Raw genomic sequence first — 26,037 nt, forward strand, 5'->3', positions numbered from 1 at the left:
TGTACAAAACAAAGCAGGAGAGTCAGGATGCCTTGCCTTGCCATCACCACAACTCCTTGGTTACCAAGCATTGCTAACTCAGTCGGTAAAGCATGAGACTCTTAATCTCAGGGTCGTGGAGTCGAGCCCCACATTGGGCGGATGTTTTTTTTCTTTTCCTGTACCATTGTATGTGGAACACTGTCAACTTGCCCCACCACAGCGCAAATGGCTGTCCTCACTTTCACAAAATGCACTGCCATATCAGCAAAAATTCAGGACTGCATTGGCCGGGAATCGAACCCGGACCTCCCGCGTGGCAGGCGAGAATTCTACCACTGAACCACCAATGCTCTACAGATACTTAATTTTACACTTACTCGTGTACTTTAGTGTATGAAATAAAGCAGGAGTGTCATGATGCCTTGCCTTGCCATCACCACCATGTATTCTCAACCAAGCCCAGCTAGCTCAGTCGGTAGAGCATGAGACTCTTAATCTCAGGGTCGTGGGTTCGAGCCCCACATTGGGCGGATGTTTTTTTTTCTTTTCCTGTACCATTGTATGTGGAACACTGTCAACTTGCACCACCACAGCGCAAATGGCTATCCTCACTTTCACAAAATGCACTGCCATATCAGCAAAAACTCAGGACTGCATTGGCCAGGAATCGAACCCAGGCCTCCCGCGTGGCAGGCGAGAATTCTACCACTGAACCACCAATGCTCCACAGGTACTTAATTTTACACTTACCCGTGTACTTTAGTGTATGAAACAAAGCAGGAGTGTCAGGATGCCTTGCCTTGCCATCACCTCCATACATTCGCAACTAAGCCTGGCTAGCTCAGTCGGTAGAGCATGAGACTCTTAATCTCAGTGTCGTGGGTTCGAGCCCCACATTGGGTGGATGTTTTTTCTTTTCCTGTACCATTGTATGTGGAACACTGTATACTTGCACCACCACAGCGCAAATGGCTGTCCTCACTTTCACAAAATACACTGCCATATCAGCAAAAACTCAGGACTGCATTGGCCGGGAATCGATTCCGGGCCTCACGCGTGGCAGGCGAGAATTCTACCACTGATCCACCAATGCTCCACAGATGCCTAATTTTACACTTACTCATGTACTTTAGTGTATAAAACAAAGCAGGAGTGTCAGGATGCCTTGCCTTGCCATCACCTCCAAGCCTACGTAACGAAGCCCGACTAGCACAGTCGCTAGAGCATAAGACTATTAATCTTAGGGTCATGTATTTGAGCTCCATGTTGGGCAGTTGTTTTTTTCTCTTCCTGTACCATTGTATGTGGAACAGTGTATACTTGCATCACCACAGCGCAAATGGCTGTCCTCACTTTCACAAAATGCACTGCCCTATCAGCAAAAACTCAGGAATGTATTGACCGGGAATTGAACCCGGCCTCCCACGTGGCCGGCTAGATTTCTACCACTGAACCACCAATGATCCACAGATGCTTAATTTTAGACTTACTCATGTACTTTAGTGTACAAAACAAAGCAGGAGAGTCAGGATGCCTTGCCTTGCCATCACCACAACTCCTCGGTTACCAAGCATTGCTAACTCAGTCGGTAAAGCATGAGACTCTTAATCTCAGGGTCGTGGAGTCGAGCCCCACATTGGGCGGATGTTTTTTTTCTTTTCCTGTACCATTGTATGTGGAACACTGTCAACTTGCCCCACCACAGCGCAAATGGCTGTCCTCACTTTCACAAAACGCACTGTCATATCAGCAAAAACTCAGGACTGCATTGGCCGGGAATCGAACCCGGGCCTCCCGCGTGGCAGGCGAGAATTCTACCACTGAACCACCAATGCTCCTCAGATACTTAATTTTACACTTACTCGTGTACTTTAGTGTATGAAATAAAGCAGGAGTGTCAGGATGCCTTGCCCTGCCATCACCTCCATACATTCTCAACCAAGCCTGGCTAGCTCAGTCGGTAGAGCATGAGACTCTTAATCTCAGGGTGGTGGGTTCGAGCCCCACGTTGGGCGTTTTTTTTTCTTTTCCTGTACCATTGTATGTGGAACACTGTCAACTTGCACCACCACAGCGCAAATGGCTGTCCTCACTTTCACAAAATACACTGCCATATCAGCAAAAACTCAGGACTGCATTGGCCGGGAATCGATTCCGGGCCTCACGCGTGGCAGGCGAGAATTCTACCACTGAACCACCAATGCTCCACAGATGCCTAATTTTACACTTACTCATGTACTTTAGTGTATAAAACAAAGCAGGAGTGTCAGGATGCCTTGCCTTGCCATCACCTCCAAGCCTACGTAGCCAAGCCCGACTAGCACAGTCGCTAGAGCATAAGACTATTAATCTTAGGGTCATGTATTTGAGCTCCATGTTGGGCAGTTGTTTTTTTCTCTTCCTGTACCATTGTATGTGGAACAGTGTATACTTGCATCACCACAGCGCAAATGGCTGTCCTCACTTTCACAAAATGCACTGCCCTATCAGCAAAAACTCAGGAATGTATTGACCGGGAATTGAACCCGGCCTCCCACGTGGCCGGCTAGATTTCTACCACTGAACCACCAATGATCCACAGATGCTTAATTTTAGACTTACTCATGGACTTTAGTGTACAAAACAAAGCAGGAGAGTCAGGATGCCTTGCCTTGCCATCACCACAACTCCTCGGTTACCAAGCATTGCTAACTCAGTCGGTAAAGCATGAGACTCTTAATCTCAGAGTCGTGAGTTCGAGCCCCACATTGGGCGGATGTTTTTTTTCTTTTCCTGTACCATTGTATGTGGAACACTGTCAACTTGCACCACCACAGCGCAAATGGCTGTCCTCACTTTCACAAAATGCACTGCCATATCAGCAAAAACTCAGGACTGCATTGGCCGGGAATCGAACCCAGGCCTCCCGCGTGGCAGGCGAGAATTCTACCACTGAACCACCAATGCTCCACAGGTACTTAATTTTACACTTACTCGTGTACTTTAGTGTATGAAACAAAGCAGGAGTGTCAGGATGCCTTGCCTTGCCATCACCTCCATACATTCGCAATCAAGCCTGGCTAGCTCAGTCGGTAGAGCATGAGACTCTTAATCTCAGGGTCGTGGGTTCGAGCCCCACGTTGGGCGGATGTTTTTTCTTTTCCTGTACCATTGTATGTGGAACACTGTATACTTGCACCACCACAGCGCAAATGGCTGTCCTCACTTTCACAAAATACACTGCCATATCAGCAAAAACTCAGGACTGCATTGGCCGGGAATCGATTCCGGGCCTCGCGCGTGGCAGGCGAGAATTCTACCACTGATCCACCAATGCTCCACAGATGCCTAATTTTACACTTACTCATGTACTTTAGTGTATAAAACAAAGCAGGAGTGTCAGGATGCCTTGCCTTGCCATCACCTCCAAGCCTACGTAACCAAGCCCGACTAGCACAGTCGCTAGAGCATAAGACTATTAATCTTAGGGTCATGTATTTGAGCTCCATGTTGGGCAGTTGTTTTTTTCTCTTCCTGTACCATTGTATGTGGAACAGTGTATACTTGCATCACCACAGCGCAAATGGCTGTCCTCACTTTCACAAAATGCACTGCCCTATCAGCAAAAACTCAGGAATGTATTGACCGGGAATTGAACCTGGCCTCCCACGTGGCCGGCTAGATTTCTACCACTGAACCACCAATGATCCACAGATGCTTAATTTTAGACTTACTCATGTACTTTAGTGTACAAAACAAAGCAGGAGAGTCAGGATGCCTTGCCTTGCCATCACCACAACTCCTCGGTTCCCAAGCATTGCTAACTAAGTCGGTAAAGCATGAGACTCTTAATCTCAGGGTCGTGGGTTCGAACCCCACATTGGGCGGATGTTTTTTTCTTTTCCTGTACCATTGTATGTGGAACACTGTCAACTTGCCCCACCACAGCGCAAATGGCTGTCCTCACTTTCACAAAATGCACTGCCATATCAGCAAAAATTCGGGACTGCATTGGCCGGGAATCGAACACGGGCCTCCCGCGTGGCAGGCGAGAATTCTACCACTGAACCACCAATGCTCCACAGATACTTAATTTTACACTTACTCGTGTACTTTAGTGTATGAAATAAAGCAGGAGTGTCAGGATGCCTTGCCTTGCCATCACCTCCATGTATTCTCAACCAAGCCCGGCTTGCTCAGTCGGTAGAGCATGAGACTCTTAATCTCAGGGTCGTGGGTTCGAGCCCCACGTTGGGCGGATGTTTTTTTTCTTTTCCTGTACCATTGTATGTGGAACACTGTCAACTTGCACCACTACAGCGCAAATGGCTGTCCTCACTTTCACAAAATGCACTGCCATATCAGCAAAAACTCAGGACTGCATTGGCCGGGAATCGAACCCGGGCCTCCCGCGTGGCAGGCGAGAATTCTACCACTGAACCACCAATGCTCCACAGATGCCTAATTTTACACTTACTCATGTACTTTAGTGTATAAAACAAAGCAGGAGTGTCAGGATGCCTTGCCTTGCCATCACCTCCAAGCCTACGTAACCAAGCCCGACTAGCACAGTCGCTAGAGCATAAGACTATTAATCTTAGGGTCATGTATTTGAGCTCCATGTTGGGCAGTTGTTTTTTTCTCTTCCTGTACCATTGTATGTGGAACAGTGTATACTTGCATCACCACAGCGCAAATGGCTGTCCTCACTTTCACAAAATGCACTGCCCTATCAGCAAAAACTCAGGAATGTATTGACCGGGAATTGAACCTGGCCTCCCACGTGGCCGGCTAGATTTCTACCACTGAACCACCAATGATCCACAGATGCTTAATTTTAGACTTACTCATGTACTTTAGTGTACAAAACAAAGCAGGAGAGTCAGGATGCCTTGCTTTGCCATCACCACAACTCCTCGGTTACCAAGCATTGCTAACTCAGTCGGTAAAGCATGAGACTCTTAATCTCAGGGTCGTGGGTTCGAGCCCCACATTGGGCGGATGTTTTTTTTCTTTTCCTGTACCATTGTATGTGGAACACTGTCAACTTGCACCACCACAGCGCAAATGGCTGTCCTCACTTTCACAAAATGCACTGCCATATCAGCAAAAACTCAGGACTGCATTGGCCGGGAATCGAACACGGGCCTCCCGCGTGGCAGGCGAGAATTCTACCACTGAATCACCAATGCTCCACAGGTACTTAATTTTACACTTACTCATGTACTTTAGTGTATGAAACAAAGCAGGAGTGTCAGGATGCCTTGCCTTGCCTTGCCATCACCTCCATACATTCGCAACCAAGCCTGGCTAGCTCAGTCGGTAGAGCTTGAGATTCTTAATCTCAGGGTCGTGAGTTCGAGCCCCACGTTAGGCGGATGTTTTTTCTTTTCCTGTACCATTGTATGTGGAACACTGTCAACTTGCACCACCACAGCGCAAATGGCTGTCCTCACTTTCACAAAATACACTGCCATATCAGCAAAAACTCAGGACTGCATTGGCCGGGAATCGATTCCGGGCCTCACGCGTGGCAGGCGAGAATTCTACCACTGAACCACAGATGCCTAATTTTACACTTACTCATGTACTTTAGTGTATAAAACAAAGCAGGAGTGTCAGGATGCCTTGCCATCACCTCCAAGCCTACGTAACCAAGCCCGACTAGCACAGTCGCTAGAGCATAAGACTATTAATCTTAGGGTCATGTATTTGAGCTCCATGTTGGGCAGTTGTTTTTTTCTCTTCCTGTACCATTGTATGTGGAACAGTGTATACTTGCATCACCACAGCGCAAATGGCTGTCCTCACTTTCACAAAATGCACTGCCCTATCAGCAAAAACTCAGGAATGTATTGACCGGGATTTGAACCCAGCCTCCCACGTGGCCGGCTAGATTTCTACCACTGAACCACCAATGATCCACAGATGCTTAATTTTAGACTTACTAATGTACTTTAGTGTACAAAACAGAGCAGGAGAGTCAGGATGCCTTGCCTTGCCATCACCACAACTCCTCGGTTACCAAGCATTGCTAACTCAGTCGGTAAAGCATAAGACTCTTAATCTCAGGGTCATGGGTCCGAGCCCCACATTGGGCGGATGTTTTTTTTCTTTTCCTGTACCATTGTATGTGGAACACTGTCAACTTGCACCACCACAGCGCAAATGGCTGTCCTCACTTTCACAAAATGCACTGCCATATCAGCAAAAACTCAGGACTGCATTGGCCGGGAATCGAACCCAGGCCTCCCGCATGGCAGGGGAGAATTCTACCACTGAACCACCAATGCTCCACAGATACTTAATTTTACACTTACTCGTGTACTTTAGTGTATGAAACAAAGCAGGAGTGTCAGGATGCCTTGCCTTGCCATCACCTCCATACATTCTTAACCAAGCCTGGCTAGCTCAGTCGGTAGAGCATGAGATTCTTAATCTCAGGATCGTGAGTTCGAGCCCCACGTTAGGCGGATGTTTTTTCTTTTCCTGTACCATTGTATGTGGAACACTGTATACTTGCACCACCACAGCGCAAATGGCTGTCCTCACTTTCACAAAATACACTGCCATATCAGCAAAAACTCAGGACTGCATTGGCCGGGAATCGATTCCGGGCCTCACGCGTGGCAGGCGAGAATTCTACTATTGAACCACCAATGCTCCACAGATGCCTAATTTTACACTTACTCATGTACTTTAGTGTATAAAACAAAGCAGGAGTGTCAGGATGCCTTGCCATCACCTCCAAGCCTACGTAACCAAGCCCGACTAGCACAGTCGCTAGAGCATAAGACTATTAATCTTAGGGTCATGTATTTGAGCTCCATGTTGGGCAGTTGTTTTTTTCTCTTCCTGTACCATTGTATGTGGAACAGTGTATACTTGCAATACCACAGCGCAAATGGCTGTCCTCACTTTCACAAAATGCACTGCCCTATCAGCAAAAACTCAGGAATGTATCGACCGGGAATTGAACCCGGCCTCCCACGTGGCCGGCTAGATTTCTACCACTGAACCACCAATGATCCACAGATGCTTAATTTTAGACTTACTCATGTACTTTAGTGTACAAAACAAAGTAGGAGAGTCAGTATGCCTTGCCTTGCCATCACCACAACTCCTCAGTTACCAAGCATTGCTAACTCAGTCGGTAAAGCATGAGGCTCTTAATCTCAGGGTCGTAGGTTCGAGCCCCACATTGGGCGGATGTTGTTTTTCTTTTCCTGTACCATTGTATGTGGAACACTGTCAACTTGCACCACCACAGCGCAAATGGCTGTCCTCACTTTCACAAAATGCACTGCCATATCAGCAAAAACTCAGGACTGCATTGGCCGGGAATCGAACACGGGCCTCCCGCGTGGCAGGCGAGAATTCTACCACTGAATCACCAATGCTCCACAGGTACTTAATTTTACACTTACTCATGTACTTTAGTGTATGAAACAAAGCAGGAGTGTCAGGATGCCTTGCCTTGCCTTGCCATCACCTCCATACATTCGCAACCAAGCCTGGTTAGCTCAGTCGGTAGAGCTTGAGATTCTTAATCTCAGGGTCGTGAGTTCGAGCCCCACGTTAGGCGGATGTTTTTTCTTTTCCTGTACCATTGTATGTGGAACACTGTCAACTTGCACCACCACAGCGCAAATGGCTGTCCTCACTTTCACAAAATACACTGCCATATCAGCAAAAACTCAGGACTGCATTGGCCGGGAATCGATTCCGGGCCTCACGCGTGGCAGGCGAGAATTCTACCACTGAACCACAGATGCCTAATTTTACACTTACTCATGTACTTTAGTGTATAAAACATAGCAGGAGTGTCAGGATGCCTTGCCATCACCTCCAAGCCTACGTAACCAAGCCCGACTAGCACAGTCGCTAGAGCATAAGACTATTAATCTTAGGGTCATGTATTTGAGCTCCATGTTGGGCAGTTGTTTTTTTCTCTTCCTGTACCATTGTATGTGGAACAGTGTATTCTTGCATCACCACAGCGCAAATGGCTGTCCTCACTTTCACAAAATGCACTGCCCTATCAGCAAAAACTCAGGAATGTATTGACCGGGATTTGAACCCAGCCTCCCACGTGGCCGGCTAGATTTCTACCACTGAACCACCAATGATCCACAGATGCTTAATTTTAGACTTACTAATGTACTTTAGTGTACAAAACAGAGCAGGAGAGTCAGGATGCCTTGCCTTGCCATCACCACAACTCCTCGGTTACCAAGCATTGCTAACTCAGTCGGTAAAGCATAAGACTCTTAATCTCAGGGTCATGGGTCCGAGCCCCACATTGGGCGGATGTTTTTTTTCTTTTCCTGTACCATTGTATGTGGAACACTGTCAACTTGCACCACCACAGCGCAAATGGCTGTCCTCACTTTCACAAAATGCACTGCCATATCAGCAAAAACTCAGGACTGCATTGGCCGGGAATCGAACCCAGGCCTCCCGCATGGCAGGGGAGAATTCTACCACTGAACCACCAATGCTCCACAGATACTTAATTTTACACTTACTCGTGTACTTTAGTGTATGAAACAAAGCAGGAGTGTCAGGATGCCTTGCCTTGCCATCACCTCCATACATTCTTAACCAAGCCTGGCTAGCTCAGTCGGTAGAGCATGAGATTCTTAATCTCAGGATCGTGAGTTCGAGCCCCACGTTAGGCGGATGTTTTTTCTTTTCCTGTACCATTGTATGTGGAACACTGTCAACTTGCACCACCACAGCGCAAATGGCTGTCCTCACTTTCACAAAATACACTGCCATATCAGCAAAAACTCAGGACTGCATTGGCCGGGAATCGATTCCGGGCCTCACGCGTGGCAGGCGAGAATTCTACCACTGAACCACCAATGCTCCACAGATGCCTTATTTTACACTTACTCATGTACTTTAGTGTATAAAACAAAGCAGGAGTGTCAGGATGCCTTGCCTTGCCATCACCTCCAAGCCTACGTAACCAAGCCCGACTAGCACAGTCGCTAGAGCATAAGACTATTAATCTTAGGGTCATGTATTTGAGCTCCATGTTGGGCAGTTGTTTTTTTCTCTTCCTGTACCATTGTATGTGGAACAGTGTATACTTGCATCACCACAGCGCAAATGGCTGTCCTCACTTTCACAAAATGCACTGCCCTATCAGCAAAAACTCAGGAATGTATTGACCGGAAATTGAACCTGGCCTCCCACGTGGCCGGCTAGATTTCTACCACTGAACCACCAATGATCCACAGATGCTTAATTTTAGACTTACTCATGTACTTTAGTGTACAAAACAAAGCAGGAGAGTCAGGATGCCTTGCTTTGCCATCACCACAACTCCTCGGTTACCAAGCATTGCTAACTCAGTCGGTAAAGCATGAGACTCTTAATCTCAGGGTCGTGGGTTCGAGCCCCACATTGGGCGGATGTTTTTTTTCTTTTCCTGTACCATTGTATGTGGAACACTGTCAACTTGCACCACCACAGCGCAAATTGCTGTCCTCACTTTCACAAAATGCACTGCCATATCAGCAAAAACTCAGGACTGCATTGGCCGGGAATCGAACACGGGCCTCCCGCGTGGCAGGCGAGAATTCTACCACTGAATCACCAATGCTCCACAGGTACTTAATTTTACACTTACTCATGTACTTTAGTGTATGAAACAAAGCAGGAGTGTCAGGATGCCTTGCCTTGCCTTGCCATCACCTCCATACATTCACAACCAAGCCTGGCTAGCTCAGTCGGTAGAGCTTGAGATTCTTAATCTCAGGGTCGTGAGTTCGAGCCCCACGTTAGGCGGATGTTTTTTCTTTTCCTGTACCATTGTATGTGGAACACTGTCAACTTGCACCACCACAGCGCAAATGGCTGTCCTCACTTTCACAAAATACACTGCCATATCAGCAAAAACTCAGGACTGCATTGGCCGGGAATCGATTCCGGGCCTCACGCGTGGCAGGCGAGAATTCTACCACTGAACCACAGATGCCTAATTTTACACTTACTCATGTACTTTAGTGTATAAAACAAAGCAGGAGTGTCAGGATGCCTTGCCATCACCTCCAAGCCTACGTAACCAAGCCCGACTAGCACAGTCGCTAGAGCATAAGACTATTAATCTTAGGGTCATGTATTTGAGCTCCATGTTGGGCAGTTGTTTTTTTCTCTTCCTGTACCATTGTATGTGGAACAGTGTATACTTGCATCACCACAGCGCAAATGGCTGTCCTCACTTTCACAAAATGCACTGCCCTATCAGCAAAAACTCAGGAATGTATTGACCGGGATTTGAACCCAGCCTCCCACGTGGCCGGCTAGATTTCTACCACTGAACCACCAATGATCCACAGATGCTTAATTTTAGACTTACTCATGTACTTTAGTGTACAAAACAGAGCAGGAGAGTCAGGATGCCTTGCCTTGCCATCACCACAACTCCTCGGTTACCAAGCATTGCTAACTCAGTCGGTAAAGCATAAGACTCTTAATCTCAGGGTCATGGGTCCGAGCCCCACATTGGGCGGATGTTTTTTTTCTTTTCCTGTACCATTGTATGTGGAACACTGTCAACTTGCACCACCACAGCGCAAATGGCTGTCCTCACTTTCACAAAATGCACTGCCATATCAGCAAAAACTCAGGACTGCATTGGCAGGGAATCGAACCCAGGCCTCCCACGTGGCAGGGGAGAATTCTACCACTGAACCACCAATGCTCCACAGATACTTAATTTTACACTTACTCGTGTACTTTAGTTTATGAAACAAAGCAGGAGTGTGAGGATGCCTTGCCTTGCCATCACCTCCATACTTTCTCAACCTAGCCTGGCTAGCTCAGTCGGTAGAGCATGAGACTCTTAATCTCAGGGTCGTGGGTTCGAGCCCCACGTTGGGCGGATGTTTTTTCTTTTCCTGTACCATTGTATGTGGAACACTGTATACTTGCACCACCACAGCGCAAATGGCTGTCCTCACTTTCACAAAATACACTGCCATATCAGCAAAAACTCAGGACTGCATTGGCCGGGAATCGATTCCGGGCCTCACGCGTGGCAGGCGAGAATTCTACTATTGAACCACCAATGCTCCACAGATGCCTAATTTTACACTTACTCATGTACTTTAGTGTATAAAACAAAGCAGGAGTGTCAGGATGCCTTGCCATAACCTCCAAGCCTACGTAACCAAGCCCGACTAGCACAGTCGCTAGAGCATAAGACTATTAATCTTAGGGTCATGTATTTGAGCTCCATGTTGGGCAGTTGTTTTTTTCTCTTCCTGTACCATTGTATGTGGAACAGTGTATACTTGCAATACCACAGCGCAAATGGCTGTCCTCACTTTCACAAAATGCACTGCCCTATCAGCAAAAACTCAGGAATGTATCGACCGGGAATTGAACCCGGCCTCCCACGTGGCCGGCTAGATTTCTACCACTGAACCACCAATGATCCACAGATGCTTAATTTTAGACTTACTCATGTACTTTAGTGTACAAAACAAAGTAGGAGAGTCAGTATGCCTTGCCTTGCCATCACCACAACTCCTCAGTTACCAAGCATTGCTAACTCAGTCGGTAAAGCATGAGGCTCTTAATCTCAGGGTCGTGGGTTCGAGCCCCACATTGGGCGGATGTTGTTTTTCTTTTCCTGTACCATTGTATGTGGAACACTGTCAACTTGCACCACCACAGCGCAAATGGCTGTCCTCACTTTCACAAAATGCACTGCCATATCAGCAAAAACTCAGACTGCATTGGCCGGGAATCGAACCCGGGCCTCCCGCGTGGCAGGCGAGAATTCTACCACTGAACCACCAATGCTCCACAGATACTTAATTTTACACTTACTCGTGTACTTTAGTGTATGAAACAAAGCAGGAGTGTCAGGATGCCTTGCCTTGCCATCACCTCCATACGTTCTCAACCAAGCCTGGCTAGCTCAGTCGGTAGAGCATGAGACTCTTAATCTCAGGGTTGTGGGTTCGAGCCCAACGTTGGGCGGATGTTTTTTCTTTTCCTGTACTATTGTATGTGGAACACTGTATACTTGCACCACAACAGCGCAAATGGCTGTCCTCACTTTCACAAAATACACTGCCATATCAGGAAAAACTCAAGACTGCATTGGCCGGGAATCGATTCCGGGCCTCACGCGTGGCAGGCGAGAATTCTACTACTGAACCACCAATGCTCCACAGATGCCTAATTTTACACTTACTCATGTACTTTAGTGTATAAAACAAAGCAGGAGTGTCAGGATGCCTTGCCTTGCCATCGCCTCCAAGCCTACGTAACCAAGCCCGACTAGCACAGTCGCTAGAGCATAAGACTATTAATCTTAGGGTCATGTATTTGAGCTCCATGTTGGGCAGTTGTTTTTTTCTCTTCCTGTACCATTGTATGTGGAACAGTGTATACTTGCATCACCACAGCGCAAATGGCTGTCCTCACTTTCACAAAATGCACTGCCCTATCAGCAAAAACTCAGGAATGTATTGACCGGGAATTGAACCCGGCCTCCCACGTGGCCGGCTAGATTTCTACCACTGAACCACCAATGATCCACAGATGCTTAATTTTAGACTTACTCATGTACTTTAGTGTACAAAACAAAGCAGGAGAGTCAGGATGCCTTGCCTTGCCATCACCACATCTCCTCAGTTACCAAGCATTGCTAACTCAGTCGGTAAAGCATGAGGCTCTTAATCTCAGGGTCGTGGGTTCGAGCCCCACATTGGGCGGATGTTTTTTTTCTTTTCCTGTACCATTGTATGTGGAACACTGTCAACTTGCACCACCACAGCGCAAATGGCTGTCCTCACGTTCACAAAATGCACTGCCATATCAGCAAAAACTCAGGACTGCATTGGCCGGGAATCAAACCTGGGCCTCCCGCGTGGCAGGCGAGAATTCTACCACTGAACCACCAATGCTCCACAGATACTTAATTTTACACTTACTCATGTACTTTAGTGTATGAAGCAAAGCAGGAGTGTCAGGATGCCTTGCCTTGCCATCACCTCCATACATTCTCAACCAAGACTGGCTAGCTCAGTCGGTAGAGCATGAGACTCTTAATCTCAGGGTCGTGGGTTCGAGCCCCACGTTGGGCGGATGTTTTTTCTTTTCCTGTACCATTGTATGTGGAACACTGTATACTTGCACCACAACAGCGCAAATGGCTGTCCTCACTTTCACAAAATACACTGCCATATCAGGAAAAACTCAAGACTGCATTGGCCGGGAATCGATTCCGGGCCTCACGCGTGGCAGGCGAGAATTCTACCACTGAACCACCAATGCTCCACAGATGCCTTATTTTACACTTACTCATGTACTTTAGTGTATAAAACAAAGCAGGAGTGTCAGGATGCCTTGCCTTGCCATCACCTCCAAGCCTACGTAATCAAGCCCGACTAGCACAGTCGCTAGAGCATAAGACTATTAATCTTAGGGTCATGTATTTGAGCTCCATGTTGGGCAGTTGTTTTTTTCTCTTCCTGTACCATTGTATGTGGAACAGTGTATACTTGCATCACCAAAGCGCAAATGGCTGTCCTCACTTTCACAAAATGCACTGCCCTATCAGCAAAAACTCAGGAATGTATTGACCGGGAATTGAACCCGGCCTCCCACGTGGCCGGCTAGATTTCTACCACTGAACCACCAATGATCCACAGATGCTTAATTTTAGACTTACTCATGTACTTTAGTGTACAAAACAAAGCAGGAGAGTCAGGATGCCTTGCCATCACCACAACGCCTCGGTTACCAAGCATTGCTAACTCAGTCGGTAAAGCATGAGACTCTTAATCTTAGGGTCGTGGGTTCGAGCCCCACATTGGGCGGATGTTTTTTTTCTTTTCCTGTACCATTGTATGTGGAACACTGTCAACTTGCACCACCACAGCGCAAATGGCTGTTCTCACTTTCACAAAATGCACTGCCATATCAGCAAAAACTCAGGACTGCATTGGCCGGGAATCGAACCCAGACCTCCCGCATGGCAGGCGAGAATTCTATCACTGAACCACCAATGCTCCACAGATACTTAAGTTTACACTTGCTCGTGTACTTTAGTGTATGAAACAAAGCAGGAGTGTCAGAATGTCTTGCCTTGCCATCACCTCCATACATTCTCAAATAAGCCTGGCTAGCTCAGTCGGTAGAGCATGAGACTCTTAATCTCAGGGTCGTGGGTTCGAGCCCCACGTTGGGCGGATGTTTTTTCTTTTCCTGTACCATTGTATGTGGAACACTGTATACTTGCACCACCACAGCGCAAATGGCTGTCCTCACTTTCACAAAATACACTGCCATATCAGCAAAAACTCAGGACTGCATTGGCCGGGAATCGATTCCGGGCCTCACGCGTGGCAGGCGAGAATTCTACCACTGAACCACCAATGCTCCACAGATGCCTAATTTTACACTTACTCATGTACTTTAGTGTATAAAACAAAGCAGGAGTGTCAGGATGCCTTACCTTGCCATCACCTCCAAGCCTACGTAACCAAGCCCGACTAGCACAGTCGCTAGAGCATAAGACTATTAATCTTAGGGTCACGTATTTGAGCTCCATGTTGGGCAGTTGTTTTTTTCTCTTCCTGTACCATTGTATGTGGAACAGTGTATACTTGCATCACCACAGCGCAAATGGCTGTCCTCACTTTCACAAAATGCACTGCCCTATCAGCAAAAACTCAGGAATGTATTGACCGGGAATTGAACCCGGCCTCCCACGAGGCCGGCTAGATTTCTACCACTGAACCACCAATGATCCACAGATGCTTAATTTTAGACTTACTCATCTACTTTAGTGTACAAAACAAAGCAGGAGAGTCAGGATGCCTTGCCTTGCCATCACCACAACTCCTCGGTTACCAAGCATTGCTAACTCAGTCGGTAAAGCATGAGACTCTTAATCTCAGGGTCGTGGGTTCGAGCTCCACATTGGGCGGATGTTTTTTTTCTTTTCCTGTACCATTGTATGTGGAACATTGTCAACTTGCACCACCACAGCGCAAATGGCTGTCCTCACTTTCACAAAATGCACTGCCATATCAGCAAAAACTCAGGACTGCATTGGCCAGGAATCGAACCTGGGTCTCCCGCGTGGCAGGCCAGAATTCTACCACTGAACCACCAATGCTCCACAGATACTTAATTTTACACTTACTCGTGTACTTTAGTGTATGAAACAAAGCAGGAGTGTCAGGATGCCTTGCCTTGCCATCACCTCCATACATTCTCAACCAAGCCTGGCTAGCTCAGTCGGTAGAGCATGAGACTTTTAATCTCAGGGTCGGGGGTTCGAGCCCCACGTTGGGCGGATGTTTTTTCTTTTCCTGTACCATTGTATGTGGAACACTGTATACTTGCACCACCACAGCGCAAATGGCTGTCCTCACTTTCACAAAATACACTGCCATATCAGCAAAAACTCAGGACTGCATTGGCCGGGAATCGATTCCGGGCCTCACGCGTGGCAGGCGAGAATTCTACCACTGAACCACCAATGCTCCACAGATGCCTAATTTTACACTTACTCATGTACTTTAGTGTATAAAACAAAGCAGGAGTGTCAGGATGCCTTGCCTTGCCATCACCTCCAAGCCTACGTAACCAAGCCCGACTAGCACAGTCGCTAGAGCATAAGACTATTAATCTTAGGGTCATGTATTTGAGCTCCATGTTGGGCAGTTGTTTTTTTCTCTTCCTGTACCATTGTATGTGGAACAGTGTATACTTGCATCAAAACAGCGCAAATGGCTGTCCTCACTTTCACAAAATGCACTGCCCTATCAGCAAAAACTCAGGAATGTATTGACCGGGAATTGAACCCGGCCTCCCACGTGGCCGGCTAGATTTCTACCACTGAACCACCAATGATCCACAGATGCTTAATTTTAGACTTACTCATGTACTTTAGTGTACAAAACAAAGCAGGAGAGTCAGGATGCCTTGCCTTGCCATCACCACAACTCCTCGGTTACCAAGCATTGCTAACTCAGTCAGTAAAGCATGAGACTCTTAATCTCAGGGTCGTGGGTTCGAACCCCACATTGGGCGGATGTTTTTTTTCTTTTCCTGTACCATTGTATGTGGAACACTGTCAACTTGCACCACCACAGCGCAAATGGCTGTCCTCACTTTCACAAAATGCACTGCCATATCAGCAAAAACTCAGGACTGCATTGGCCGGGAATCGAACCCAGGCCTCCCGCGTGGCAGGCGAGAATTCTACCTCTGAACCACCAATGCTCCACAGATACTTAATTTTACACTTAGTCGTGTACTTTAGTTTATGAAACAAAGCAGGAGTGTCAGAATGCCTTGCCTTGCCATCACCTCCTTACATTCTCAACCAAGCCTGGCTAGCTCAGTCGGTAGAGCATGAGACTCTTAATCTCAGGTTCGTGGGTTCGAGCCCCACGTTGGGCGGATGTTTTTTCTTTTCCTGTACCATTGTATGTGGAACACTGTATACTTGCACCACCACAGCGCAAATGGCTGTCCTCACTTTCACAAAATATACTGCCATATCAGCAAAAACTCAGGACTGCATTGGCCGGGAATCGATTCCGGGCCTCACGCGTGGCAGGCGAGAATTCTACTACTGAACCACCAATGCTCCACAGATGCCTAATTTTACACTTACTCATGTACTTTAGTGTATAAAACAAAGCAGGAGTGTCAGGATGCCTTGCCTTCACCTCCAAGCCTACGTAACCAAGATCGACTAGCACAGTCGCTAGAGCATAAAACTATTAATCTTAGGGTCATGTATTTGAGCTCCATGTTGGGCAGTTGTTTTTTTCTCTTCCTGTACCATTGTATGTGGAACAGTGTATACTTGCATCACCACAGCGCAAATGGCTGTCCTCACTTTCACAAAATGCACTGCCCTATCAGCAAAAACTCAGGAATGTATTGACCGGGAATTGAACCCGGCCTCCCACGTGGCCGACTAGATTTCTACCACTGAACCACCAATGATCCACAGATGCTTATTTTTAAACTTACTCATGTACTTTAGTGTACAAAACAAAGCAGGAGAGTCAGGATGCCTTCCCTTTCCATCACCACAACTCCTCGGTTACCAAGCATTGCTAACTCAGTCGGTAAAGCATGAGACTCTTAATCTCAGGGTCGTGGGTTCGAGCCCCACATCGGGCGGATGTTTTTTTTCTTTTCCTGTACCATTGTATGTGGAACATTGTCAACTTGCACCACCACAGCGCAAATGGCTGTCCTCACTTTCACAAAATGCACTGCCATATCAGCAAAAACTCAGGACTGCATTGGCCAGGAATCGAACCTGGGTCTCCCGCGTGGCAGGCCAGAATTCTACCACTGAACCACCAATGCTCCACAGATACTTAATTTTACACTTACTCGTGTACTTTAGTGTATGAAACAAAGCAGGAGTGTCAGGATGCCTTGCCTTGCCATCACCTCCATACATTCTCAACCAAGCCTGGCTAGCTCAGTCGGTAGAGCATGAGACTTTTAATCTCAGGGTCGGGGGTTCGAGCCCCACGTTGGGCGGATGTTTTTTCTTTTCCTGTACCATTGTATGTGGAACACTGTATACTTGCACCACCACAGCGCAAATGGCTGTCCTCACTTTCACAAAATACACTGCCATATCAGCAAAAACTCAGGACTGCATTGGCCGGGAATCGATTCCGGGCCTCACGCGTGGCAGGCGAGAATTCTACCACTGAACCACCAATGCTCCACAGATGCCTAATTTTACACTTACTCATGTACTTTAGTGTATAAAACAAAGCAGGAGTGTCAGGATGCCTTGCCTTGCCATCACCTCCAAGCCTACGTAACCAAGCCCGACTAGCACAGTCGCTAGAGCATAAGACTATTAATCTTAGGGTCATGTATTTGAGCTCCATGTTGGGCAGTTGTTTTTTTCTCTTCCTGTACCATTGTATGTGGAACAGTGTATACTTGCATCAAAACAGCGCAAATGGCTGTCCTCACTTTCACAAAATGCACTGCCCTATCAGCAAAAACTCAGGAATGTATTGACCGGGAATTGAACCCGGCCTCCCACGTGGCCGGCTAGATTTCTACCACTGAACCACCAATGATCCACAGATGCTTAATTTTAGACTTACTCATGTACTTTAGTGTACAAAACAAAGCAGGAGAGTCAGGATGCCTTGCCTTGCCATCACCACAACTCCTCGGTTACCAAGCATTGCTAACTCAGTCAGTAAAGCATGAGACTCTTAATCTCAGGGTCGTGGGTTCGAACCCCACATTGGGCGGATGTTTTTTTTCTTTTCCTGTACCATTGTATGTGGAACACTGTCAACTTGCACCACCACAGCGCAAATGGCTGTCCTCACTTTCACAAAATGCACTGCCATATCAGCAAAAACTCAGGACTGCATTGGCCGGGAATCGAACCCAGGCCTCCCGCGTGGCAGGCGAGAATTCTACCTCTGAACCACCAATGCTCCACAGATACTTAATTTTACACTTAGTCGTGTACTTTAGTTTATGAAACAAAGCAGGAGTGTCAGAATGCCTTGCCTTGCCATCACCTCCTTACATTCTCAACCAAGCCTGGCTAGCTCAGTCGGTAGAGCATGAGACTCTTAATCTCAGGTTCGTGGGTTCGAGCCCCACGTTGGGCGGATGTTTTTTCTTTTCCTGTACCATTGTATGTGGAACACTGTATACTTGCACCACCACAGCGCAAATGGCTGTCCTCACTTTCACAAAATATACTGCCATATCAGCAAAAACTCAGGACTGCATTGGCCGGGAATCGATTCCGGGCCTCACGCGTGGCAGGCGAGAATTCTACTACTGAACCACCAATGCTCCACAGATGCCTAATTTTACACTTACTCATGTACTTTAGTGTATAAAACAAAGCAGGAGTGTCAGGATGCCTTGCCTTGCCTTCACCTCCAAGCCTACGTAACCAAGATCGACTAGCACAGTCGCTAGAGCATAAAACTATTAATCTTAGGGTCATGTATTTGAGCTCCATGTTGGGCAGTTGTTTTTTTCTCTTCCTGTACCATTGTATGTGGAACAGTGTATACTTGCATCACCACAGCGCAAATGGCTGTCCTCACTTTCACAAAATGCACTGCCCTATCAGCAAAAACTCAGGAATGTATTGACCGGGAATTGAACCCGGCCTCCCACGTGGCCGACTAGATTTCTACCACTGAACCACCAATGATCCACAGATGCTTATTTTTAAACTTACTCATGTACTTTAGTGTACAAAACAAAGCAGGAGAGTCAGGATGCCTTCCCTTTCCATCACCACAACTCCTCGGTTACCAAGCATTGCTAACTCAGTCGGTAAAGCATGAGACTCTTAATCTCAGGGTCGTGGGTTCGAGCCCCACATCGGGCGGATGTTTTTTTTCTTTTCCTGTACCATTGTATGTGGAACACTGTCAACTTGCACCACCACAGCGCAAATGGCTGTCCTCACTTTCACAAAATGCACTGCCATATCAGCAAAAACTCAGCACTGCATTGGCCGGGAATCGAACCCGGGCCTCCCGCGTGGCAGGCAAGAATTCTACCACTGAACCACCAATGCTCCACAGATACTTAATTTTACACTTACTCGTGTACTTTAGTGTATGAAACAAAGCAGGAGTGTCAGGATGCCTTGCCATCACCTCCATGCATTCTCAACCAAGCCTGGCTAGCTCAGTCGGTAGAGCATGAGACTCTATATTTCAGGGTCGTGGGTTCGAGCCCCACGTTGGTCGGATGTTTTTTCTTTTCCTGTACCATTGTATGTGGAACACTGTATACTTGCACCACCACAGCGCAAATGGCTGTCCTCACTTTCACAAAATACACTGCCATATCAGCAAAAACTCAGGACTGCATTGGCCGGGAATCGATTCCGGGCCTCACGCGTGGCAGGCGAGAATTCTACCACTGAACCACCAATGCTCCACAGATGCCTAATTTTACACTTACTCATGTACTTTAGTGTATAAAACAAAGCAGGAGTGTCAGGATGCCTTGCCTTGCCATCACCTCCAAGCCTACATAACCAAGCCCGACTAGCACAGTCGCTAGAGCATAAGACTATTAATCTTAGGGTCATGTATTTGAGCTCCATGTTGTGCAGTTGTTTTTTTCTCTTCCTGTACCATTGTATGTGGAACAGTGTATACTTGCATCACCACAGCGCAAATGGCTGTCCTCACTTTCACAAAATGCACTGCCCTATCAGCAAAAACTCAGGAATGTATTGACCGGGAATTGAACCCGGCCTCCCACGTGGCCGGCTAGATTTCTACCACTGAACCACCAATGATCCACAGATGCTTAATTTTAGACTTACTCATGTACTTTAGTGTACAAAACAAAGCAGGAGAGTCAGGATGCCTTGCCTTGCCATCACCACAACTCCTCGGTTACCAAGCATTGCTAACTCAGTCAGTAAAGCATGAGACTCTTAATCTCAGGGTCGTGGGTTTGAGCCCCACATTGGGCGGATGTTTTTTTTCTTTTCCTGTACCATTGTATGTGGAACACTATCAACTTGCCCCACCACAGCACAAATGGCTGTCCTCACTTTCACAAAATGCACTGCCATATCAGCAAAAACTCAGGACTGTGTTGGCCGGGAATCGAACCCGGGTCTCCCGCGTGGCAGGCGAGAATTCTACCACTGAACCACCAATGCTCCACAGATACTTAATTTTACACTTACTCGTGTACTTTAGTGTATGAAACAAAGCAGGAGTGTCAGGATGCCTTGCCTTGCCATCACCTCCATACATTCACAACCAAGCCTGGCTAGCTCAGTCGGTAGAGCATGAGACTCTTAATCTCAGGGTCGTGGGTTCGAGCCCCACGTTGGGCAGATGTTTTTTCTTTTCCTGTACCATTGTATGTGGAACACTGTATACTTGCACCACCACAGCGCAAATGGCTGTCCTCACTTTCACAAAATACACTGCCATATCAGCAAAAACTCAGGACTGCATTGGCCGGGAATCGATTCCGGGCCTCACGCGTGGCAGGCGAGAATTCTACCACTGAACCACCAATGCTCCACAGATGCCTAATTTTACACTTACTCATGTACTTTAGTGTATAAAACAAAGCAGGAGTGTCAGGATGCCTTGCCTTGCCATCACCTCCAAGCCTACGTAACCTAGCCCGACTAGCACAGTCGCTAGAGCATAAGACTATTAATCTTAGGGTCATGTATTTGAGCTCCATGTTGGGCAGTTGTTTTTTTCTCTTCCTGTACCATTGTATGTGGAACAGTGTATACTTGCATCACCACAGCGCAAATGGCTGTCCTCACTTTCACAAAATGCACTGCCCTATCAGCAAAAACTCAGGAATGTATTGACCGGGAATTGAACCCGGCCTCCCACGTGGCCGGCTAGATTTCTACCACTGAACCACCAATGATCCACAGATGCTTAATTTTAAACTTACTCATGTACTTTAGTGTACAAAACAAAGCAGGAGAGTCAGGATGCCTTCCCTTTCCATCACCACAACTCCTAGGTTACCAAGCATTGCTAACACAGTCGGTAAAGCATGAGACTCTTAATCTCAGGGTCGTGGGTTCGAGCCCCACGTTGGGCGGATGTTTTTTTTCTTTTCCTGTACCATTGTATGTGGAACACTGTCAACTTGCACCACCACAGCGCAAATGGCTGTCCTCACTTTCACAAAATGCACTGCCATATCAGCAAAAACTCAGGACTGCATTGGCCGGGAATCGAACCCGGGCCTCCCGCGTGGCAGGCGAGAATTCTACCACTGAACCACCAATGCTCCACAGATACTTAATTTTACACTTACTCGTGTACTTTAGTGTATGAAACAAAGCAGGAGTGTCAGGATGCCTTGCCTTGCCATCACCTCCATACATTCTCAACCAAGCCTGGCTAGCTCAGTCGGTAGAGCATGAGACTCTTAATCTCAGGGTCGTGGGTTAGAGCCCCACGTTAGGCGGATGTTTTTTCTTTTCCTGTACCATTGTATGTGGAACACTGTATACTTGCACCACCACAGCGCAAATGGCTGTCCTCACTTTCACAAAATACACTGCCATATCAGCAAAAACTCAGGACTGCATTGGCCGGGAATCGATTCCGGGCCTCACGCGTGGCAGGCGAGAATTCTACCACTGAACCACAGATGCCTAATTTTACACTTACTCATGTACTTTAGTGTATAAAACAAAGCAGGAGTGTCAGGATGCCTTGCCATCACCTCCAAGCCTACGTAACCAAGCCCGACTAGCACAGTCGCTAGAGCATAAGACTATTAATCTTAGGGTCATGTATTTGAGCTCCATGTTGGGCAGTTGTTTTTTTCTCTTCCTGTACCATTGTATGTGGAACAGTGTATACTTGCATCACCACAGCGCAAATGGCTGTCCTCACTTTCACAAAATGCACTGCCCTATCAGCAAAAACTCAGGAATGTATTGACCGGGATTTGAACCCAGCCTCCCACGTGGCCGGCTAGATTTCTACCACTGAACCACCAATGATCCACAGATGCTTAATTTTAGACTTACTCATGTACTTTAGTGTACAAAACAGAGCAGGAGAGTCAGGATGCCTTGCCTTGCCATCACCACAACTCCTCGGTTACCAAGCATTGCTAACTCAGTCGGTAAAGCATAAGACTCTTAATCTCAGGGTCATGGGTCCGAGCCCCACATTGGGCGGATGTTTTTTTTCTTTTCCTGTACCATTGTATGTGGAACACTGTCAACTTGCACCACCACAGCGCAAATGGCTGTCCTCACTTTCACAAAATGCACTGCCATATCAGCAAAAACTCAGGACTGCATTGGCAGGGAATCGAACCCAGGCCTCCCACGTGGCAGGGGAGAATTCTACCACTGAACCACCAATGCTCCACAGATACTTAATTTTACACTTACTCGTGTACTTTAGTTTATGAAACAAAGCAGGAGTGTGAGGATGCCTTGCCTTGCCATCACCTCCATACTTTCTCAACCTAGCCTGGCTAGCTCAGTCGGTAGAGCATGAGACTCTTAATCTCAGGGTCGTGGGTTCGAGCCCCACGTTGGGCGGATGTTTTTTCTTTTCCTGTACCATTGTATGTGGAACACTGTATACTTGCACCACCACAGCGCAAATGGCTGTCCTCACTTTCACAAAATACACTGCCATATCAGCAAAAACTCAGGACTGCATTGGCCGGGAATCGATTCCGGGCCTCACGCGTGGCAGGCGAGAATTCTACTATTGAACCACCAATGCTCCACAGATGCCTAATTTTACACTTACTCATGTACTTTAGTGTATAAAACAAAGCAGGAGTGTCAGGATGCCTTGCCATAACCTCCAAGCCTACGTAACCAAGCCCGACTAGCACAGTCGCTAGAGCATAAGACTATTAATCTTAGGGTCATGTATTTGAGCTCCATGTTGGGCAGTTGTTTTTTTCTCTTCCTGTACCATTGTATGTGGAACAGTGTATACTTGCAATACCACAGCGCAAATGGCTGTCCTCACTTTCACAAAATGCACTGCCCTATCAGCAAAAACTCAGGAATGTATCGACCGGGAATTGAACCCGGCCTCCCACGTGGCCGGCTAGATTTCTACCACTGAACCACCAATGATCCACAGATGCTTAATTTTAGACTTACTCATGTACTTTAGTGTACAAAACAAAGTAGGAGAGTCAGTATGCCTTGCCTTGCCATCACCACAACTCCTCAGTTACCAAGCATTGCTAACTCAGTCGGTAAAGCATGAGGCTCTTAATCTCAGGGTCGTGGGTTCGAGCCCCACATTGGGCGGATGTTGTTTTTCTTTTCCTGTACCATTGTATGTGGAACACTGTCAACTTGCACCACCACAGCGCAAATGGCTGTCCTCACTTTCACAAAATGCACTGCCATATCAGCAAAAACTCAGACTGCATTGGCCGGGAATCGAACCCGGGCCTCCCGCGTGGCAGGCGAGAATTCTACCACTGAACCACCAATGCTCCACAGATACTTAATTTTACACTTACTCGTGTACTTTAGTGTATGAAACAAAGCAGGAGTGTCAGGATGCCTTGCCTAGCCATCACCTCCATACGTTCTCAACCAAGCCTGGCTAGCTCAGTCGGTAGAGCATGAGACTCTTAATCTCAGGGTTGTGGGTTCGAGCCCAACGTTGGGCGGATGTTTTTTCTTTTCCTGTACTATTGTATGTGGAACACTGTATACTTGCACCACAACAGCGCAAATGGCTGTCCTCACTTTCACAAAATACACTGCCATATCAGGAAAAACTCAAGACTGCATTGGCCGGGAATCGATTCCGGGCCTCACGCGTGGCAGGCGAGAATTCTACTACTGAACCACCAATGCTCCACAGATGCCTAATTTTACACTTACTCATGTACTTTAGTGTATAAAACAAAGCAGGAGTGTCAGGATGCCTTGCCTTGCCATCGCCTCCAAGCCTACGTAACCAAGCCCGACTAGCACAGTCGCTAGAGCATAAGACTATTAATCTTAGGGTCATGTATTTGAGCTCCATGTTGGGCAGTTGTTTTTTTCTCTTCCTGTACCATTGTATGTGGAACAGTGTATACTTGCATCACCACAGCGCAAATGGCTGTCCTCACTTTCACAAAATGCACTGCCCTATCAGCAAAAACTCAGGAATGTATTGACCGGGAATTGAACCCGGCCTCCCACGTGGCCGGCTAGATTTCTACCACTGAACCACCAATGATCCACAGATGCTTAATTTTAGACTTACTCATGTACTTTAGTGTACAAAACAAAGCAGGAGAGTCAGGATGCCTTGCCTTGCCATCACCACATCTCCTCAGTTACCAAGCATTGCTAACTCAGTCGGTAAAGCATGAGGCTCTTAATCTCAGGGTCGTGGGTTCGAGCCCCACATTGGGCGGATGTTTTTTTTCTTTTCCTGTACCATTGTATGTGGAACACTGTCAACTTGCACCACCACAGCGCAAATGGCTGTCCTCACGTTCACAAAATGCACTGCCATATCAGCAAAAACTCAGGACTGCATTGGCCGGGAATCAAACCTGGGCCTCCCGCGTGGCAGGCGAGAATTCTACCACTGAACCACCAATGCTCCACAGATACTTAATTTTACACTTACTCATGTACTTTAGTGTATGAAGCAAAGCAGGAGTGTCAGGATGCCTTGCCTTGCCATCACCTCCATACATTCTCAACCAAGACTGGCTAGCTCAGTCGGTAGAGCATGAGACTCTTAATCTCAGGGTCGTGGGTTCGAGCCCCACGTTGGGCGGATGTTTTTTCTTTTCCTGTACCATTGTATGTGGAACACTGTATACTTGCACCACAACAGCGCAAATGGCTGTCCTCACTTTCACAAAATACACTGCCATATCAGGAAAAACTCAAGACTGCATTGGCCGGGAATCGATTCCGGGCCTCACGCGTGGCAGGCGAGAATTCTACCACTGAACCACCAATGCTCCACAGATGCCTTATTTTACACTTACTCATGTACTTTAGTGTATAAAACAAAGCAGGAGTGTCAGGATGCCTTGCCTTGCCATCACCTCCAAGCCTACGTAATCAAGCCCGACTAGCACAGTCGCTAGAGCATAAGACTATTAATCTTAGGGTCATGTATTTGAGCTCCATGTTGGGCAGTTGTTTTTTTCTCTTCCTGTACCATTGTATGTGGAACAGTGTATACTTGCATCACCAAAGCGCAAATGGCTGTCCTCACTTTCACAAAATGCACTGCCCTATCAGCAAAAACTCAGGAATGTATTGACCGGGAATTGAACCCGGCCTCCCACGTGGCCGGCTAGATTTCTACCACTGAACCACCAATGATCCACAGATGCTTAATTTTAGACTTACTCATGTACTTTAGTGTACAAAACAAAGCAGGAGAGTCAGGATGCCTTGCCATCACCACAACGCCTCGGTTACCAAGCATTGCTAACTCAGTCGGTAAAGCATGAGACTCTTAATCTTAGGGTCGTGGGTTCGAGCCCCACATTGGGCGGATGTTTTTTTTCTTTTCCTGTACCATTGTATGT

At 47.1% G+C, this 26,037-nt stretch overlaps 45 non-coding genes across 45 annotated transcripts; 22 read left to right on the forward strand and 23 right to left on the reverse strand.

Annotated features, from left to right (window-relative positions):
* Positions 1-261: 261 nt before the first annotated feature.
* TRNAG-GCC (transfer RNA glycine (anticodon GCC)) lies at positions 262-332 on the reverse strand. The gene has a single exon. It is a non-coding gene; the product is annotated as a tRNA-Gly (tRNA).
* A 107-nt stretch (positions 333-439) lies between these two features.
* Positions 440-512, forward strand: TRNAK-CUU (transfer RNA lysine (anticodon CUU)). Its single transcript has one exon. It is a non-coding gene; the product is annotated as a tRNA-Lys (tRNA).
* A 122-nt stretch (positions 513-634) lies between these two features.
* On the reverse strand, positions 635-705 carry TRNAG-GCC (transfer RNA glycine (anticodon GCC)). The gene has a single exon. It is a non-coding gene; the product is annotated as a tRNA-Gly (tRNA).
* Positions 706-812: 107 nt separating this feature from the next.
* On the forward strand, positions 813-885 carry TRNAK-CUU (transfer RNA lysine (anticodon CUU)). Its single transcript has one exon. It is a non-coding gene; the product is annotated as a tRNA-Lys (tRNA).
* An 861-nt stretch (positions 886-1,746) lies between these two features.
* Positions 1,747-1,817, reverse strand: TRNAG-GCC (transfer RNA glycine (anticodon GCC)). The gene has a single exon. It is a non-coding gene; the product is annotated as a tRNA-Gly (tRNA).
* A 107-nt stretch (positions 1,818-1,924) lies between these two features.
* TRNAK-CUU (transfer RNA lysine (anticodon CUU)) lies at positions 1,925-1,997 on the forward strand. The gene has a single exon. It is a non-coding gene; the product is annotated as a tRNA-Lys (tRNA).
* Positions 1,998-2,857: 860 nt separating this feature from the next.
* TRNAG-GCC (transfer RNA glycine (anticodon GCC)) lies at positions 2,858-2,928 on the reverse strand. The gene has a single exon. It is a non-coding gene; the product is annotated as a tRNA-Gly (tRNA).
* A 107-nt stretch (positions 2,929-3,035) lies between these two features.
* TRNAK-CUU (transfer RNA lysine (anticodon CUU)) lies at positions 3,036-3,108 on the forward strand. Its single transcript has one exon. It is a non-coding gene; the product is annotated as a tRNA-Lys (tRNA).
* An 860-nt stretch (positions 3,109-3,968) lies between these two features.
* On the reverse strand, positions 3,969-4,039 carry TRNAG-GCC (transfer RNA glycine (anticodon GCC)). Its single transcript has one exon. It is a non-coding gene; the product is annotated as a tRNA-Gly (tRNA).
* A 107-nt stretch (positions 4,040-4,146) lies between these two features.
* TRNAK-CUU (transfer RNA lysine (anticodon CUU)) lies at positions 4,147-4,219 on the forward strand. Its single transcript has one exon. It is a non-coding gene; the product is annotated as a tRNA-Lys (tRNA).
* Positions 4,220-4,340: 121 nt separating this feature from the next.
* TRNAG-GCC (transfer RNA glycine (anticodon GCC)) lies at positions 4,341-4,411 on the reverse strand. The gene has a single exon. It is a non-coding gene; the product is annotated as a tRNA-Gly (tRNA).
* Positions 4,412-5,082: 671 nt separating this feature from the next.
* On the reverse strand, positions 5,083-5,153 carry TRNAG-GCC (transfer RNA glycine (anticodon GCC)). Its single transcript has one exon. It is a non-coding gene; the product is annotated as a tRNA-Gly (tRNA).
* A 112-nt stretch (positions 5,154-5,265) lies between these two features.
* Positions 5,266-5,338, forward strand: TRNAK-CUU (transfer RNA lysine (anticodon CUU)). Its single transcript has one exon. It is a non-coding gene; the product is annotated as a tRNA-Lys (tRNA).
* An 845-nt stretch (positions 5,339-6,183) lies between these two features.
* On the reverse strand, positions 6,184-6,254 carry TRNAG-GCC (transfer RNA glycine (anticodon GCC)). Its single transcript has one exon. It is a non-coding gene; the product is annotated as a tRNA-Gly (tRNA).
* Positions 6,255-6,361: 107 nt separating this feature from the next.
* On the forward strand, positions 6,362-6,434 carry TRNAK-CUU (transfer RNA lysine (anticodon CUU)). The gene has a single exon. It is a non-coding gene; the product is annotated as a tRNA-Lys (tRNA).
* Positions 6,435-7,290: 856 nt separating this feature from the next.
* On the reverse strand, positions 7,291-7,361 carry TRNAG-GCC (transfer RNA glycine (anticodon GCC)). The gene has a single exon. It is a non-coding gene; the product is annotated as a tRNA-Gly (tRNA).
* A 1,030-nt stretch (positions 7,362-8,391) lies between these two features.
* TRNAG-GCC (transfer RNA glycine (anticodon GCC)) lies at positions 8,392-8,462 on the reverse strand. The gene has a single exon. It is a non-coding gene; the product is annotated as a tRNA-Gly (tRNA).
* A 107-nt stretch (positions 8,463-8,569) lies between these two features.
* Positions 8,570-8,642, forward strand: TRNAK-CUU (transfer RNA lysine (anticodon CUU)). The gene has a single exon. It is a non-coding gene; the product is annotated as a tRNA-Lys (tRNA).
* Positions 8,643-9,503: 861 nt separating this feature from the next.
* Positions 9,504-9,574, reverse strand: TRNAG-GCC (transfer RNA glycine (anticodon GCC)). Its single transcript has one exon. It is a non-coding gene; the product is annotated as a tRNA-Gly (tRNA).
* A 112-nt stretch (positions 9,575-9,686) lies between these two features.
* Positions 9,687-9,759, forward strand: TRNAK-CUU (transfer RNA lysine (anticodon CUU)). Its single transcript has one exon. It is a non-coding gene; the product is annotated as a tRNA-Lys (tRNA).
* Positions 9,760-10,782: 1,023 nt separating this feature from the next.
* On the forward strand, positions 10,783-10,855 carry TRNAK-CUU (transfer RNA lysine (anticodon CUU)). Its single transcript has one exon. It is a non-coding gene; the product is annotated as a tRNA-Lys (tRNA).
* An 855-nt stretch (positions 10,856-11,710) lies between these two features.
* On the reverse strand, positions 11,711-11,781 carry TRNAG-GCC (transfer RNA glycine (anticodon GCC)). Its single transcript has one exon. It is a non-coding gene; the product is annotated as a tRNA-Gly (tRNA).
* A 107-nt stretch (positions 11,782-11,888) lies between these two features.
* Positions 11,889-11,961, forward strand: TRNAK-CUU (transfer RNA lysine (anticodon CUU)). Its single transcript has one exon. It is a non-coding gene; the product is annotated as a tRNA-Lys (tRNA).
* An 861-nt stretch (positions 11,962-12,822) lies between these two features.
* Positions 12,823-12,893, reverse strand: TRNAG-GCC (transfer RNA glycine (anticodon GCC)). The gene has a single exon. It is a non-coding gene; the product is annotated as a tRNA-Gly (tRNA).
* A 107-nt stretch (positions 12,894-13,000) lies between these two features.
* On the forward strand, positions 13,001-13,073 carry TRNAK-CUU (transfer RNA lysine (anticodon CUU)). The gene has a single exon. It is a non-coding gene; the product is annotated as a tRNA-Lys (tRNA).
* An 856-nt stretch (positions 13,074-13,929) lies between these two features.
* Positions 13,930-14,000, reverse strand: TRNAG-GCC (transfer RNA glycine (anticodon GCC)). The gene has a single exon. It is a non-coding gene; the product is annotated as a tRNA-Gly (tRNA).
* A 107-nt stretch (positions 14,001-14,107) lies between these two features.
* On the forward strand, positions 14,108-14,180 carry TRNAK-CUU (transfer RNA lysine (anticodon CUU)). The gene has a single exon. It is a non-coding gene; the product is annotated as a tRNA-Lys (tRNA).
* An 861-nt stretch (positions 14,181-15,041) lies between these two features.
* TRNAG-GCC (transfer RNA glycine (anticodon GCC)) lies at positions 15,042-15,112 on the reverse strand. Its single transcript has one exon. It is a non-coding gene; the product is annotated as a tRNA-Gly (tRNA).
* Positions 15,113-15,219: 107 nt separating this feature from the next.
* TRNAK-UUU (transfer RNA lysine (anticodon UUU)) lies at positions 15,220-15,292 on the forward strand. Its single transcript has one exon. It is a non-coding gene; the product is annotated as a tRNA-Lys (tRNA).
* An 861-nt stretch (positions 15,293-16,153) lies between these two features.
* TRNAG-GCC (transfer RNA glycine (anticodon GCC)) lies at positions 16,154-16,224 on the reverse strand. The gene has a single exon. It is a non-coding gene; the product is annotated as a tRNA-Gly (tRNA).
* A 107-nt stretch (positions 16,225-16,331) lies between these two features.
* Positions 16,332-16,404, forward strand: TRNAK-CUU (transfer RNA lysine (anticodon CUU)). Its single transcript has one exon. It is a non-coding gene; the product is annotated as a tRNA-Lys (tRNA).
* Positions 16,405-17,260: 856 nt separating this feature from the next.
* TRNAG-GCC (transfer RNA glycine (anticodon GCC)) lies at positions 17,261-17,331 on the reverse strand. The gene has a single exon. It is a non-coding gene; the product is annotated as a tRNA-Gly (tRNA).
* A 107-nt stretch (positions 17,332-17,438) lies between these two features.
* Positions 17,439-17,511, forward strand: TRNAK-UUU (transfer RNA lysine (anticodon UUU)). The gene has a single exon. It is a non-coding gene; the product is annotated as a tRNA-Lys (tRNA).
* Positions 17,512-18,372: 861 nt separating this feature from the next.
* TRNAG-GCC (transfer RNA glycine (anticodon GCC)) lies at positions 18,373-18,443 on the reverse strand. Its single transcript has one exon. It is a non-coding gene; the product is annotated as a tRNA-Gly (tRNA).
* Positions 18,444-18,550: 107 nt separating this feature from the next.
* Positions 18,551-18,623, forward strand: TRNAK-CUU (transfer RNA lysine (anticodon CUU)). Its single transcript has one exon. It is a non-coding gene; the product is annotated as a tRNA-Lys (tRNA).
* Positions 18,624-19,484: 861 nt separating this feature from the next.
* TRNAG-GCC (transfer RNA glycine (anticodon GCC)) lies at positions 19,485-19,555 on the reverse strand. The gene has a single exon. It is a non-coding gene; the product is annotated as a tRNA-Gly (tRNA).
* A 1,036-nt stretch (positions 19,556-20,591) lies between these two features.
* Positions 20,592-20,662, reverse strand: TRNAG-GCC (transfer RNA glycine (anticodon GCC)). Its single transcript has one exon. It is a non-coding gene; the product is annotated as a tRNA-Gly (tRNA).
* A 107-nt stretch (positions 20,663-20,769) lies between these two features.
* On the forward strand, positions 20,770-20,842 carry TRNAK-CUU (transfer RNA lysine (anticodon CUU)). The gene has a single exon. It is a non-coding gene; the product is annotated as a tRNA-Lys (tRNA).
* An 861-nt stretch (positions 20,843-21,703) lies between these two features.
* Positions 21,704-21,774, reverse strand: TRNAG-GCC (transfer RNA glycine (anticodon GCC)). The gene has a single exon. It is a non-coding gene; the product is annotated as a tRNA-Gly (tRNA).
* Positions 21,775-21,881: 107 nt separating this feature from the next.
* On the forward strand, positions 21,882-21,954 carry TRNAK-CUU (transfer RNA lysine (anticodon CUU)). Its single transcript has one exon. It is a non-coding gene; the product is annotated as a tRNA-Lys (tRNA).
* Positions 21,955-22,977: 1,023 nt separating this feature from the next.
* On the forward strand, positions 22,978-23,050 carry TRNAK-CUU (transfer RNA lysine (anticodon CUU)). Its single transcript has one exon. It is a non-coding gene; the product is annotated as a tRNA-Lys (tRNA).
* Positions 23,051-23,905: 855 nt separating this feature from the next.
* TRNAG-GCC (transfer RNA glycine (anticodon GCC)) lies at positions 23,906-23,976 on the reverse strand. Its single transcript has one exon. It is a non-coding gene; the product is annotated as a tRNA-Gly (tRNA).
* A 107-nt stretch (positions 23,977-24,083) lies between these two features.
* TRNAK-CUU (transfer RNA lysine (anticodon CUU)) lies at positions 24,084-24,156 on the forward strand. Its single transcript has one exon. It is a non-coding gene; the product is annotated as a tRNA-Lys (tRNA).
* An 861-nt stretch (positions 24,157-25,017) lies between these two features.
* Positions 25,018-25,088, reverse strand: TRNAG-GCC (transfer RNA glycine (anticodon GCC)). The gene has a single exon. It is a non-coding gene; the product is annotated as a tRNA-Gly (tRNA).
* A 107-nt stretch (positions 25,089-25,195) lies between these two features.
* TRNAK-CUU (transfer RNA lysine (anticodon CUU)) lies at positions 25,196-25,268 on the forward strand. Its single transcript has one exon. It is a non-coding gene; the product is annotated as a tRNA-Lys (tRNA).
* The last annotated feature ends 769 nt before the right edge of the window (positions 25,269-26,037 follow it).

The sequence above is a fragment of the Pseudophryne corroboree genome, chromosome 3 (assembly GCF_028390025.1).
Source record: "Pseudophryne corroboree isolate aPseCor3 chromosome 3, aPseCor3.hap2, whole genome shotgun sequence".
In the NCBI taxonomy this organism is placed as follows: Eukaryota; Metazoa; Chordata; class Amphibia; order Anura; family Myobatrachidae; genus Pseudophryne; species Pseudophryne corroboree.